General features: G+C 41.4%; 1 protein-coding gene across 5 annotated transcripts in view; it reads left to right on the top strand.

The window, feature by feature from the left end:
- Positions 1 to 13,849, top strand: part of TBC1D8 (TBC1 domain family member 8) — a 133,264-nt gene that overhangs the window by 61,093 nt on the left and 58,322 nt on the right. The window lies entirely within an intron of this gene.

The raw sequence follows: 13,849 nt of genomic DNA on the forward strand, positions 1-13,849 counted from the left end.
AAGAAGCATATATATATATATATTTTTTAAATAAATTTATTTATTTATTTTTGGCTGCGTTGGGTCTTCATTGCTTCACGCGGCCTTTCTCTGGTTGCGGTGAGCGGGGGATACTCTTCGTTGCGGTGCGCGGGCTTCTCATTGCGGTGGCTTCTCTTGTTGCGGAGCACGGGCTCTAGGCACGCGGGCTTCAGTAGTTGTGGCGTGCGGGCTCTAGAGCACAGGCTCAGTAGTTGTGGCGCACGGGCTTAGTTGCTCCGCGGCATGTGGGATCTTCCCGGACCAGGGCTCAAACCTGTGTCCCCTGCCTTGGCAGGTGGATTCTTAACCACTGCGCCACCAGGGAAGCCCAAGCTCATAAAATCTTTATCCAGGTGGCCTTTTAATTAATGCTCATGTCCTTATGGTCTGCGTTTGGACTCCAGAGTGCCCGGCTAGTTTTGTGACTGTTTATGACAGTGTCATGCAAGGTTTTAGTGTTCCTAGCAAGGTCTGTGTCTGGTCTTGAGTGAAATGAGGGAGAGCAGGAAAACGGAAAAAAAAAATGAGCCAAATGGTAGCAGGTGAGAGTGATGCCGTGACAGCCCTCTCCGGTGGGGAGTGTGGATTTCCTGCAGACCAGGGGGAGATACAGCCTGGACGGGCAGAAGCACATCTGCATCTTGGGAGCAGGTATGTGTGTAGTTCGAATAAAACTTTGTTAATATTTTAGATTTGGAAAATGAAAAAACATGATTTTGAAATTTCAAGGGTCGTTGAAGGAAGCTGTGATAGTTTTGCTAACAACATGTGGGGTATGTTTTTTAAAAAGTGAGAATCACAGGAGTTATGTTTCCAGTTTAAAAAATCCCTTCCTTTCGTGTACTTTCCTCGTTTGAGCCTCTCAGCAACGTGTAAGTAATTATTGGCCCTGGAGAGGGAAGAAGCAACGTACAGGTTCCTCATGACTTGCCAGGGACACATCTTGCGTCAGGGGGACCTCCCTGGTGGCCCAGGTGTGGGTTCTTACAGAACGTTCTGTCAGACTGTTCTTTCTGCTGTGTCCTCCCTTATCTCTGCCCTTGACCGTGGCTGGTGTTTTAGTTTCTTGTTTTCTGCATCACTGTTTGCTTTGTCTTTGGAGAGAGAGTTTTATTACGGGAGGAAATGTTCCAGGGTGGATCAGATTAGTGTCTTGGTGACCTTTGTGCCAGGGCAGCAAAGCAAGTGCCAGCCAGATCCTTTTTCAAGAACAGAACTTGCTGTGCACGTCAGGGAAAGTCTGGGAGGCAGCCCTGCAGGAGGAAAGTTAGAACGTTTTTGTGAGCGCTTCCTAAGGTCACTCAGTATGAGTGGTCACACTTGTTTTTGGTTGCTTGGCATTCCTCAGAACAACACTGGCTGGCATTTTCCACGTGGATTTACACTTGGAAGTTACGGAGGGGGACCGCGGTTGGCGTTTCTTTTCTATTAGGATGTTTCCATCACCAGGCTCTTACTGTTTTCAGTAAAGTAATTTTGCTCATGCTCAAATAATTAAACTCACTGAAGGTGTTCTTGCACCAGCGATGGTGCTTATAATTACTTAAAAAGCAGGCAAGTGCTGAGTCTAACTTTCAGACTTAGTGAATTGGAAGGTCAAAATTCATTTTTGTAAAATGCTTTTTAACTGGGGAGATTGTTGAAGACCCCACGGTCTGAGTTCTCTCTGTTGCAGTAATCCCTTTTCTGAAACATATAGAAATAGCAAATCACTATGTTGTGTGACAGTAACTAACAGTGTTGTAGGTCAGCTGTACTTCAAAAACAAACAAACTCATAGAAAAAGAGACCAGATTTGTGGTTATCGAAGGTGGGGGGAGGTGGAGAGGAGAGGGAATTGGATGAAGGGGGTCAAAAAGTACAAACTTCCAGTTATAAGATAAATAAGTACTAGGGATGTAATTTACAACGTGATAAATATAATTAACATTGCTGCATGTTATATATGAAATATATATGAAATATATTATCATCATATATGATAATATATGAAATGTATAAAAAATGTATAAATAGATGAAAGTTTTTAAGACAGTAAATCCTGAGTTCTCATTAAAAGGAAAAAAATTTTTTTTCTATTTCTTTAATTTTGTGTCTGAGATGAAGGATGTTCACTAAACTCATTGTGATCATCATTTCATGACGTATGTCAGTCAAATCATTATTGCTGTGCACCTTAAGTTTATACAGTGCTTTATGTCAGTTATATCTCAATAAAACCAGGAGGAAAAATATCGCCCCTTTTCTCCCTCTTGTAATAATCCTTTTGCATAAAGTCTCTCCTTACCTTACAAATCCCAATTCGTTTTTTTATTTGACATGCTTCAGAATAAATATGACCTAAACAAAAACATAAAGTTTGAAAGCTGGGAATCAAACTTTTCTCTAGTATCTTACGGGTTGCCTCACTTCTGCACAGAGCATGGCTTCTTTGACAAAAGAAACCATCTGGAGGGGATCTTAGCAAACATCCCGTTCCGTCCCTTCCATTTTAGAAGATGGGAGAGTGACTGACGCAGCTGGGTTTCAGGACACAGTGACTTTTTACTAATTGACTCCTTAGCGGTCAGTGGATGAAGGCAGAGTGTCAGAGTGGAAGCGTCCTGACTCACGTGGTGTCCAGAGCCCTCCTTCCCTGCTGGACTTGCGGGTCTGGGTGTGTCCTCATCCTCAGGTCACACTGACTTCCATGACTGAAGCTGTCGCCGTCCCTCACTTCTCTGACATCTGCTAGAACCTTGCATGCCTGAGTGGCCCTGGGCTGGGGAGTAATCTGCATTTAAAAAATAAGAAGGAAATTCAGGGAGTGTGAAATTCTCTGCTCCATGTTCTTATCCTGCTTTCACTTCTGACTTTACAACATGTTCACGTAGGTGGAGGTTAATTATCCAGGTTTATGCCTTTTTAAAAAAATTGAAGTATAGTTGATTTACAGGGATTCAGGTGTACAGCAGAATAATTCAGTTAATACATATATATATATTCTTTTTCAGATTCTTTTCCATTATAGGTTATTACAAGATATTGAATATAGTTCCCTGTGCTATACAATAGATCCTTGTTGGTTATCTGTTTTATACATAGTAGTGTGTATCTACTAATCCCAAATTCCTAATTTATCCCCCCTCTTCCCCTTTTGGTAACTGTAAGTTTGTTTTCAATGTCTGTGAGTCTGTTTCTGTTTTGTAAATAAGTTCATTTGTATCATTTTTTTAGATTCCACATATAAGTGTTAACATATGATATTTGTCTTTCTCTGACTTATTTCACTTAGAATGATAACCTCTAGGTCCACCCATGTTGCTGCAAATGGCAACATTTCATTCTTTTTTATGGCTTAGTAGTATTCCATTGTGTATATACACCACATCTTCTTTATCCATTCATCTGTTGATGGATGCTGAGATTGTTTCCATGTCTTGGCTATTGTAAATAGTGCTGCTATGAACGTAGGGGTGCATGTATCTTTTTGGATTATGGTTTTCTCTGGATATATGCCCAGTAGTGGGATTGCTGGATTGTATGGTAGCTCTATCTTTAGTTTTTTGTTTTAATAAATTTATTTATTTTTTTATTTTTACTTTTGGCTGCGTTGGGTCTTCGTTGCTGCGTGCGGGCTTTCTCTAGTTGCGGCGAGCAGCGGCTACTCTTCGTTGCGGTGCGCAGGCTTCTCATTGTGGTGGCTTCTCTTTGTTGTGGAGCATGGGCTCTAGGCATGCAGGCTTCAGTAGTTGTGGCACGCAGGCTCCGTAGTTGTGGCTCATGGGCTCTAGAGTGCAGGCTCAGTAGTTGTGGCGCACAGGCTTAGTTGCTCCGCGGCATGTGGGATCTTCCCAGACCAGGGCTCGAACCCGTGTCCCCTGCCTTGGCAGGTGGATTCTTAACCACTGCGCCACCAGGGAAGTCCTACCTTTAGTTTTTTTAAGGAACCTCCATACTGTTTTCCATAGTGGCTGCACCAACTTACATTTCCACCAACAATGTAGGACGGTTCCCTTTTTTCCACACTCTCTCCAGCATTATTATTTGTAGACATTTTGATGATGTCCATTCTGACCAGTGTGAGGTGGTACCTCGTTGTAGTTTGCATTTGCATTTCTCTAATAGTTAACAATGGTGAGCATCTTTTCATGTGCCTGTTGGCCATCTGTATGTGTTCTTTGGAGAAATGTCTAAGTATTCTGCCATGCCTTTTCCGTTAAGAACATTTTTTTAAAAAAATAAATTTATTTATTTATTTATTTTTGACTGTGTTGGGTCTTCGTTTCTGTGCGAGGGCTTTCTCTAGTTGTGGCGAGCGGGGACCACTCTTTTCTTTTGTTTGTTTTGTTTTTTTTTTATAAATTTATTTATTTATTTTATTTGGCTGTGTTGGGTCTTCGTTTCTGTGCGAGGGCCCTCTCCAGTTGCGGCAAGTGGGGGCCACTCTTCATCGCGGTGCACGGGCCTCTCACTATTGCGGCCTCTCTTGTTGCGGAGCACAAGCTCCAGACGCGCAGGCTCAGTAGTTGTGGCGCACGGGCCTAGTTGCTCCGTGGCATGTGGGATCTTCCCAGACCAGGGCTCGAACCCGTGTCCCCTGCATTGGCAGGCAGAGTCTCGACCACTGCGCCACCAGGGAAGCCCCGTGACCACTCTTTATCACGGTGTGCGGGCCACTCACTGTCACGGCCTCTCTTGTTGCAGAGCACAGGCTCCAGACACACAGGCTCAGTAGTTGTGGCTCACGGGCCTAGTTGCTCCGTGGCATGTGGGATCCTCCCAGACCAGGGCTTAAACCTGTGTCCCCTGCATCGGCAGGCAGACTCTCAACCACTGCGCCACCAGGGAAGCCCCACCGTTAAGAACATTTAAAAATTTTTTTCACTGTGAAGATTTTCAAACATACCTCAAAGTAGTGAGGACGGTGTAATGAAATCCTCCTGGGTCCTTACGCAGGTACGTTAGGATCAAGGTTTTGCCCACCTTGCTTTATCTCTTACTCTCTGAGTCTTTTTTCCCCTCACTAATGTATTTTAAAGCAAATCCTAGAAATTATGACATTTCACCCCTACATATTTTAGTGAACATCTCTGAATCCAGGGCCATTCTTTGTTACTGCAGTAGCATCATTAAACTGCTAGAGGTAACCGGACTCCTTGCCGTCACTTGCACTTGGTGCAGACATGGGCTTCTGACTGCTTCAAGATCCTTCATGGATCTGGTTGTTCTCATCCGTGTTCAACCAGAAACACACCACTCATTTGATTGTGTGTGGCTTATGTCTTTTTTAGTCAAGAAAGTCTCCATCCCTCCACTCCCCCCCTACTGTTTTCCCCCAAGTCATTGACTTGGTGAAGAAACCGGGTCAGTTTTTATGCAGAATGTCCCGCTGGTACACTTGTCTGTTTCCTTCCTCAAGGTATCACCTCACCCATTACTTGGCTCCTCATATTTCCTGAAAACTGGACAGTAATTACAAAGGTTCAGTTGAATCCAGGTTTGTAAAGAAGAATACTGAACAGATGGTTGTCCTATATCCTGCCTGGGGGGCATGTATCCTCTGGTGTCTGACTCTTAGTGATGCTTAGATGAGTTGATAAGCTCAGGTGACAGCTTCCATTGCATTCTCCCCCTGTCAACCTTTCATGTAATGGTTTTACCCATTTCGATATTGCCTGAATAATTTTTCTCTGCATACTGCAAAGTGATGATTTTCTAATTTGATCAGTACTTTCACAGCTGTCAGCTTGAGCTTGTCTGTAAAGAACTTTACCTTATCACCTAAGGCTATCTGGTCACCCTGAGGACATTTAGGAAAGGGAGGGAGAGAATGCTCGCTTCTGCCCTTCAGTTGCCTGTGGTTTGTGTAAGTAGTTAGTGCCCTGGTTGTCTGCAGTGGTGACGAGTGAGTTATTTTTGGCCTTGTTTTAGTTTTCTTTTCTCTTTTCCTTCCTCCCTCCCTTTTCAGTATCATTTCAGAGTCCCTGTTCCCCACTCCCAACGCTTTATTATGAAATTTTCCAAACATGCAGAGACGTTGAAAAGGATGGTACAATGAACACTCTAAGCCCGGGGTTTTATACGTTCACTGTGTTTCAGTTAATTGCTGTCCTTTCTGATCCTCAGATCGTGCCACCCTCTGCCTGCAAGAACCCCTTCCTGTGCCTTCTGTGACTTTGTCTCACTTTCATTCATCTCTGAGTGATTCCTTGCTCTCTGCCAGTAAGATGTTAAGTGCTCATCCTGTACACTTCCTGCCTCCTGTGTGGAATCAGCCATTCCTCCAAGTAGCCCTGGTTCCTTTGGGCGGGTAATGGTATTTAGGGACCACAGTCTGGGGTGTGGGGTTGTTCATTGTTACTAGGTTGTCATTGCCTCTAAGGCTCTTCAAATAGGTATGAGCTAAGAAGAATGTGAAAGAAAAGAAAAAAGAGGTATGAAAAAAATAAATCATGCGTTCATACTTAGCTTTCTAATTCAGCTGTAAAACTACGTAGTTATAATTTAACTTTGATATTATATTTGTTTACCTCCTCTTATTCACTGAAAATCTTGGTTTCTAACAATATTCACATTTTTGTTCTCTATTGTACACGCACACAAACATATTGTCTCTAAATAATATCAGTACGGCTATTAAGAGTAAGAGTAGTGGACGTCCCTGGCAGTCCAGTGGTTAGGACTCTGTGCTTCCAATGCAGGGGGGCTTGGGTTCGATCCCTGGTTGGGGAACTAAGATCCCACATGATGCGCGGTGCAGCCAAAAGATTTTTAAAAAATGATGTAAAAAAAGAATGAGTAGTGAAAGAGAGTAAAGTTTTTGCAGCTCTATTTGGCCTTAGGATATATTTAACTATGGAGGTATAGTCAAAATACTGTTTAAAACAGTTATTTTCTCTTTGTAATTATGTTGGTAATTATTTTAATAACCTAATAAAGTTAATTTTTAAGGATATTTTTCCCTTATTTTACTCAAAAAATACAAAACACTTTCATGATTAATCAAATTTATAAAATCTATAAAAACAAAATATTTGTAGAGAAGCCATCCTTCCCCCCACGTCCACTTTCTTTTTCACAAAAGTCACATATATTCTGCTCTATGCCTTGCCTTTTTTACGTATCAGCATATCCTGGAAATCATTCCATATCAGAGAGGAGAGATATTCTTCCTCCTCCTTTTTTTCTTTCTCCTGCTCTTTTGTTTTTACTCTTTCATTGCCCAGAAGTACCATAGTTTATTTAACCTATTCTCTACTGATGGGTACTTCTGTTGTTTTCAGACTTTACCATGACACAAATGCCCCAGTGAATAACCTGGTAGATTCCTAGAAGTGGGATTGTTGCATCAAAGGGTTAATTAGATATTATTAAATTCCCTTCTCTCCATTGGCGTTGTATTATTTTTTAAAATTCCAATCAGCAATGGATGAAAATGCCTGTTTCCCCAGACTTGTCATCAGATCTATTGTCAAATTTTTGGATTTTTGCCAACCTGATAGGTAAGACATGGTGTATTTCCATAGTTTTAATTTGCATTCCTTTTGTTGTGAGGAAGTTGAACATCTTTCATGTTTAAGGGCCATCTTCAGAAACTCTTTATTCCTATCATTTGCCTAGTTTTTTATTGGGTGCTTCTTTTTTCTCCTCAATTTTTAGGTGCTGTCTGTATATTAGGAATTTTAGCCCTTTATTTGAGGTGTGAAATTACCAAATCTTTCCCCAGTTTGTCATGTAGTAGGATTTAACACGCCTTTCTTTTATACTTTGTGATTTTGAGTTATGGTTGGAAGGTTTTCTCATTCCTGAGTTACTCAGGAATCCACTCATGTTTTCTTCAATTACTTGTAAATTAATTTTCTTTCAGTATTTTAAAGCTGTTGTTCCATGTCTTCTGGCTTGCATCGTTTCTGATAGGAAGTCTACTATCATTCTTATCTTTGTTCCACTGTAAATATTGTGTTTTTTTTCTTTCTTTATCACTGGTTTTCACTAGTTTGCTTATGATGTGATTTTCTGTAATTTTCTTTAAAGGTTTTTCCACTTGGTGTTCGTTGAGAATCTTGAATCTGTGGGTTTATGGTGTTCATCAAACTTGAAAGCAATTTCAACCATTATTTCTTCAAAAAATTTTTCTGTTCTCGCTTTGGTAGCACATATACTTAAAAATTTTTTTTTTCTGTTCTCTGGTTCCCCTACCCCCCTTTTCCTGGGACCTCAGTTACACAGATTTCAGGCTGCTTGTTATTGTACCACAGTTCACTGATGCTTTGTCCTTTCTGTTTTGTTCATCCTGTTTCTTCTGTTTTTCATTTCAGAGTTTTTATCACTATCAAGTGTCCTTTTCTCTGCAATGTCCAATTTACTTTTAATGATATCAGTATATTTTTGATGTCAGACACTGTTTTTCATCCCTAAAATTTGATTTGGAATTTTTAAAATGTCTTCCATTTAGTTCCTCACCATCCTCTTGCTTTCCTCCACTTTTTGAACACATGGAGTATATTTATAACAGCTGTTGTATGTCTTTGTCTTTTTATCTGTGTCATATCTGGTTCTGTTTCTATTGATTGATTTTTCTTTTGTTTACGTAGGTCAAAATTTCCTACATCTCTGCTACCATCCCTGCTTCTATTTCTGAGAAGTGTTTCTAATGGCACTAGTACAAGGACATTTTAATGACTATTTCAATTATAAATTAAAAATCTATTTTACTTTCACTGTCAGGGAAGTTGAGTTTGTTTTTCACTTATCGCAAATAATTTTAGGGACTCATTCTAATTTGAAGGCAAAAAAGGATAAATAAATTATGTAAAAAGAAAGGTTTAGAACTTATTTTCTTAAACTATGTAGTGAGAAGTATACACAGGTTTAAAAAAAAAAAAGCATGATGATGTGATGTTGATATTGAACTTTTACATGTTCCTGTAAAGATACTGCTTCAGACAGTATAGATTAGATGTTAGAGTATCCACTTGAAGAATGTGAGATTTCTGAAAATTAAAGCTTTGGTCCAACCCTTTCCCCTGTCATTTGTAATTTTTACTAGATTCTTTGCCTCAGTGTTTCTCTGTGTAGGATGAGTGTTGAGTGGAATTTAGGAATGATACTGCCTTGACTGTTAAACTTTTAATTAGTCCTTTTGTGGTCTGTGTGGCTTTTAGTCCAGGCATTTAGACAGAAGCCTTTTAGTGTTTGGACAGTAGAGAAATGTTGACTATTGCAAAGGAACAGATCTGAAAGATGCACATGCAATGCCCATGTCATTGTAAAGTAGGATCTAGGTAGCTGGAGAAGATACTAAATTCAATTGGATATTTACTATGCAGGGGGAAACAGTTGCTTTTTTTTTTTTTTTTTAAACATCTTTATTGAAGTATAATTGCCTTACCAATAGTGTGTTAGCTTCTGCTTTATAACAAAGTGAATCAGTTATACATATACAATATGTTCCCATTTCTCTTCCCTCTTAAGAGAGTGTCATGGACATATATACACTACCAAATGTAAAATAGATAACTAGTGGGAAGCAGCCGCATAGCACAGGGAGATCAGCTCGGTGCTATGCAAGAGGGAAGAAACAGTTGCTTTTTAAAACTGAAGCTGGGATCAAGTTATGTATGACTGTTTTCGTGCAGAAGCTGTAAGTATAGACAATGAGATGCTTGTTTTATTTCCTGAAAATACCTCTGGGGCAAACGTAAGATAATAAATACTGTGTGTGAGTTTCAAAGTGACTCAGCTGTTGGGAGCTGCCCCCCACCCCACCCTACTCCCCAGGTGCCACTCTCCATCGTGCATTACAGAAAGAGCCAGAAGAACAGGCCTCAAGGTTGGCTCTTGTCTGCACTTTAGATTTCTCACCTAGGAGATGGAAATAACAATACCTATCTTGTGATGCTTTTCATGAAGGTAAACAAGGTTAAGTGTACAACATACCTAACAAAATGCCTGACTTCAGAAAATGTCCTATGCCTGCACCTCTGGCAGTTCTTTCTTAGACCATCAAGTTGGTTATTTATAAATCCATCAGTGTGGTTTGTTTTGTGGTCATAACTGATGTTTCTAATACTGTATTTTAGTTTTGCATTGCCATTTACAAATTTGATTTTTGACTTCTTGTGTGGGTAATGTGTAAGATCCACTGAACTTGAATTTTCTTAGAAAAGAGAGAAGTCTTTTTCAGCAAAAATTAGGGGCTTAATGACACAAAGTATCAATGTAATTTTGCTGATTGGACTTCTGTTACAATCCACAATAAGCCTATACATTTTGGTTTTAGAAAGCTGTATTAACCTGCTAGGGCTGCCTTAACAAAATACAGCAGACTAGATAGCTTAAACAACAGACGTTTATTTTCTCATAGTTCTGGAGTCTGGAAGTCTAAGATCAAGGTGCCAGCAGGGTTGGTTTCTCCTGAGGGCTCTCTCCTTGGTGTGCAGACGGCTGCCCTCTTGCTGGGTCCTCACCTGGTGCATCCCTGGTGTTTCTTCCTCTTCTTACAGGGACACCAGTCCTTATAATGACCCCCGCCCCTATGACCTAATTTAACCTTAGTTACTTCCTTAGAGGCCCTAATCTTCAAATATGGTCACGTTGGGGGTTAGGGCTTCATTATATGAATTTGGGGGGACCCAATTCAGGCCATAACCGTTCTCCTCCATCTTGGCTTTGGAACGCCCACAGCAGAAGCAGTGGCAATATTGCTATAGTGTTGAGTCAATGTGTAGCCTTTTTATCATTCTGTCCCTTCAATGGATGACAAATTCTCACTTTCTTATTTTCTCCTCTTTACATTTTTCACCACTTATATGTCTGTAATGTGGTGGCTTTCAAACATTTTGACCGTGACCCACAGACAGAAATATATTTATGAGTGTGTGCATAACTCTAACAAATATTTCATAAGTCAGTCATTGCCCTTATAAAGTGGCATGTATTTTCTAAATATTTCATTTTTTAAAAAACAGCTGTTTTCTGGTGGGCTACTTCGTGTAGCTGAGAAACATGGCTGCCATGTGGGTTCAGAGCTTCAATGTGTGATATATGTTACGTGACTTTCCTTTCTAGTCCTTTGAGTCATCAGTGTGCAGTTGGCTTGCACTGATTTACGGTATTTTTGAAGCCCATCATAAGACTTCCCTGCAGAGGAAATTATAGTTCGGAAAATTTCCCTGCCATTTGGCAACTTTCGTAGGAAGTAGAAGACAGTCGAGTGGGAAAGTTCCATCACGGTGATTGTCTTTGCTGGGAGAGGCACACAGCCGTGTCAGATTCAGGACAGCGTGATGGGTTTCATTACAACCTCCTCTAACTGCAGCTCAGTGATCGATTTTACACGTGTGTTGATCTTCTCTCTCAAGGTGTGAGCTTACTTTTGTTCTAGAATGGTTTTCCCCTATTTTAAGCTCCTCCCCAGGAGGTAGAAGAATTTCTTAAAGGATAAAAGTCAAGTTTTTGGATGATGTGACCTCAGGTCTTCATTCCACATGATATACTGTGTTGGGGCTCGGTTGGAATTTTATTCACAGCGTCTGTAGTTAGCAGGTGGAGAAGACACACGTGGTTTCACAGCTAACTGTGGGCCCTGTGAGCTTAGGAACAGCATCAATGAAAAGCTGTCTCATGTCATCTAGGAAGATGCCCTCAGGAAAATGCGATGGTGGGGAGAGTGCATGCTCTACGTGCAAGCACAAAGTAGCTTTTTTAGTGTCAAGCCCTAGGAACTACTGGACTGAACTACTGGACTGGATTATGTAAGTGTTACTTGAAATTTGAAATGCAGCTTCTATGGGAGGACCCCAGGGCACTTCAGGGTCATAGAGAATGAGCTCACACCCTGGTTTGCCTTTTACTCAATACGAGTGACCTTGGAGATGTATCTGAGGCCCCCTTCCCTCACTCAGCCTTCATTTCACATCATTGAGGCCACACCTGGGACAGAAAGGTCACAGAGTGAGTCCTGTCCCCTCTCTGTTCCTCCTCAGTCCTCCAAGTCTTTTTTTTTTTTTTTTCGTAAATTAGGAAGTATATGAAAACATATGGCAAAAGATTGAAGGCCGATATAGATATTCTTTTTTCCATGTATTCCTTGCCCTTTTAAAAAAAAAAAATTCTGACCAGTTGGTTTTATTATGATGCATAATAAAGGATAACAATCTATGGAGGGGGGAGGGATAAATTAGGAGTTTGGGATTAACATATACACACTACTATATATAAAATAGATAATCAACAAGGACCTACTATACAGCACAGGGAACTCTACTAAATACTCTGTATAACCTGTATGAGAAAAGAATCTGAAAAAGAATGGATATATGTATATGTGTAACTGAATCGCTTTGCTGTACACCTGAAACTAACACAACATTGTAAATCAACTATACTCCAATATAAAATAAAAGTTAAATTAAAAAAAAAAAAAGATCTAGAGAGAGGAAACCTTAAAGTGCCAGAGAAGAGCAGAGAGCTGTCCACCCCAAGGAGCCTGTGCAAATTTATTGGCTTCAGTGGCCCAAAGACTCTCTCCTGAGATGAATCGTGTGATGTGCTGTCCCTCCACCCACCCCGCAAAATGAAAAAGCCATTGCTGACCAACGAGATTTAGGGGGTGTCCTGGTGACTGACACTTATGTAGCTGCCACCCGAGGACACTGAATGGGCAAGGAGAATTAAGCCAGAGGCAGGTAAATTAGATGCCCACCTCAGCCACGTCAGTGCTGAATGTGAGGAGCAGACGGTGTGGGTCCTCAGTTCAGGGGGACATTGTTTGGAAACTTCAGGGGAGTCCTGCTGTGGAGCCTGGAAACTTGTGGTGTGAGGCCGTTGTTTCAAAATGATCTCTCCCTCCCATAAGAGGGGTAGGGAGCCTGAAGGGCCAGGGGCTTCCTGAGACTGCAGGGGCCTCCTAGGTGGATGGGAAGTAGATAGAGTTCGTGGCCACTTACCCCAAGTGGGTTACTTCTTGGGTTTATGATCCCAAAAGAGCAAGACAGGGGAGGTAGGACTCATGGAGAGCTGGGTAGGGTCACTGGTTGTTATGGACTGAATGGTGTCCCCCTCCACTCCGCAGATTCAAATGTTGAAGCCCTCACCCCCCAGCATGGTGGTATTTGGAGGTGGGACCTTTGGGAGGTGATTAGGTTCAGATGAGGTCATGAGGGTGGGGCCCCCCTGATGGGATTAGTGCCCTTATCAGAAGGACGAGAAGTCTGCTCTAGTGATGACCAAAGGACATTGCTTTGGCAATGCCATGCCTAAAAATTGGAGAATACAGGGAAATAAATACCATTGTTTTAAACTCTCATTTTTCCTTATGAGGAAAAATGAGAGTTGTCTTAGATTCTTCTTTTTACTCCTTCCCAAAGTGCCCATCAGAACAATAGTCCTAGTACAGATGTTCTCCATACTCACCCCAAATCCACAGGTCCAAGGTGAGTTCTCTGGCATTTCTTTTTTTTTTTTTTTTAAATTTTATTTATTTATTTATTTATTTATTTATTTATTTATTTATTTATTTATGGCTGTGTTGGGTCTTCGTTTCTGTGTGAGGGCTTTCTCTAGTTGCGGCAAGTGGGGGCCACTCTTCATCGCGGTGCGCGGGCCTCTCACTATCGTGGCCTCTCCCGTTGCGGAGCACAGGCTCCAGACGCGCAGGCTCAGCAATTGTGGCTCACGGGCTTAGTCACTCCGCGGCATGTGGGATCTTCCCAGACCAGGGCTCGAACCCGTGTCCCCTGCATTGGCAGGCAGATTCTCAACCACTGCGCCACCAGGGAAGCCCTCTGGCATTTCTATGTGTGGGGTATTTATAAGGTCCTCACATATGTTCACACTCTGGGGA

Source organism: Balaenoptera acutorostrata, chromosome 12, assembly GCF_949987535.1.
Source record: "Balaenoptera acutorostrata chromosome 12, mBalAcu1.1, whole genome shotgun sequence".
NCBI lineage: Eukaryota > Metazoa > Chordata > Mammalia > Artiodactyla > Balaenopteridae > Balaenoptera > Balaenoptera acutorostrata.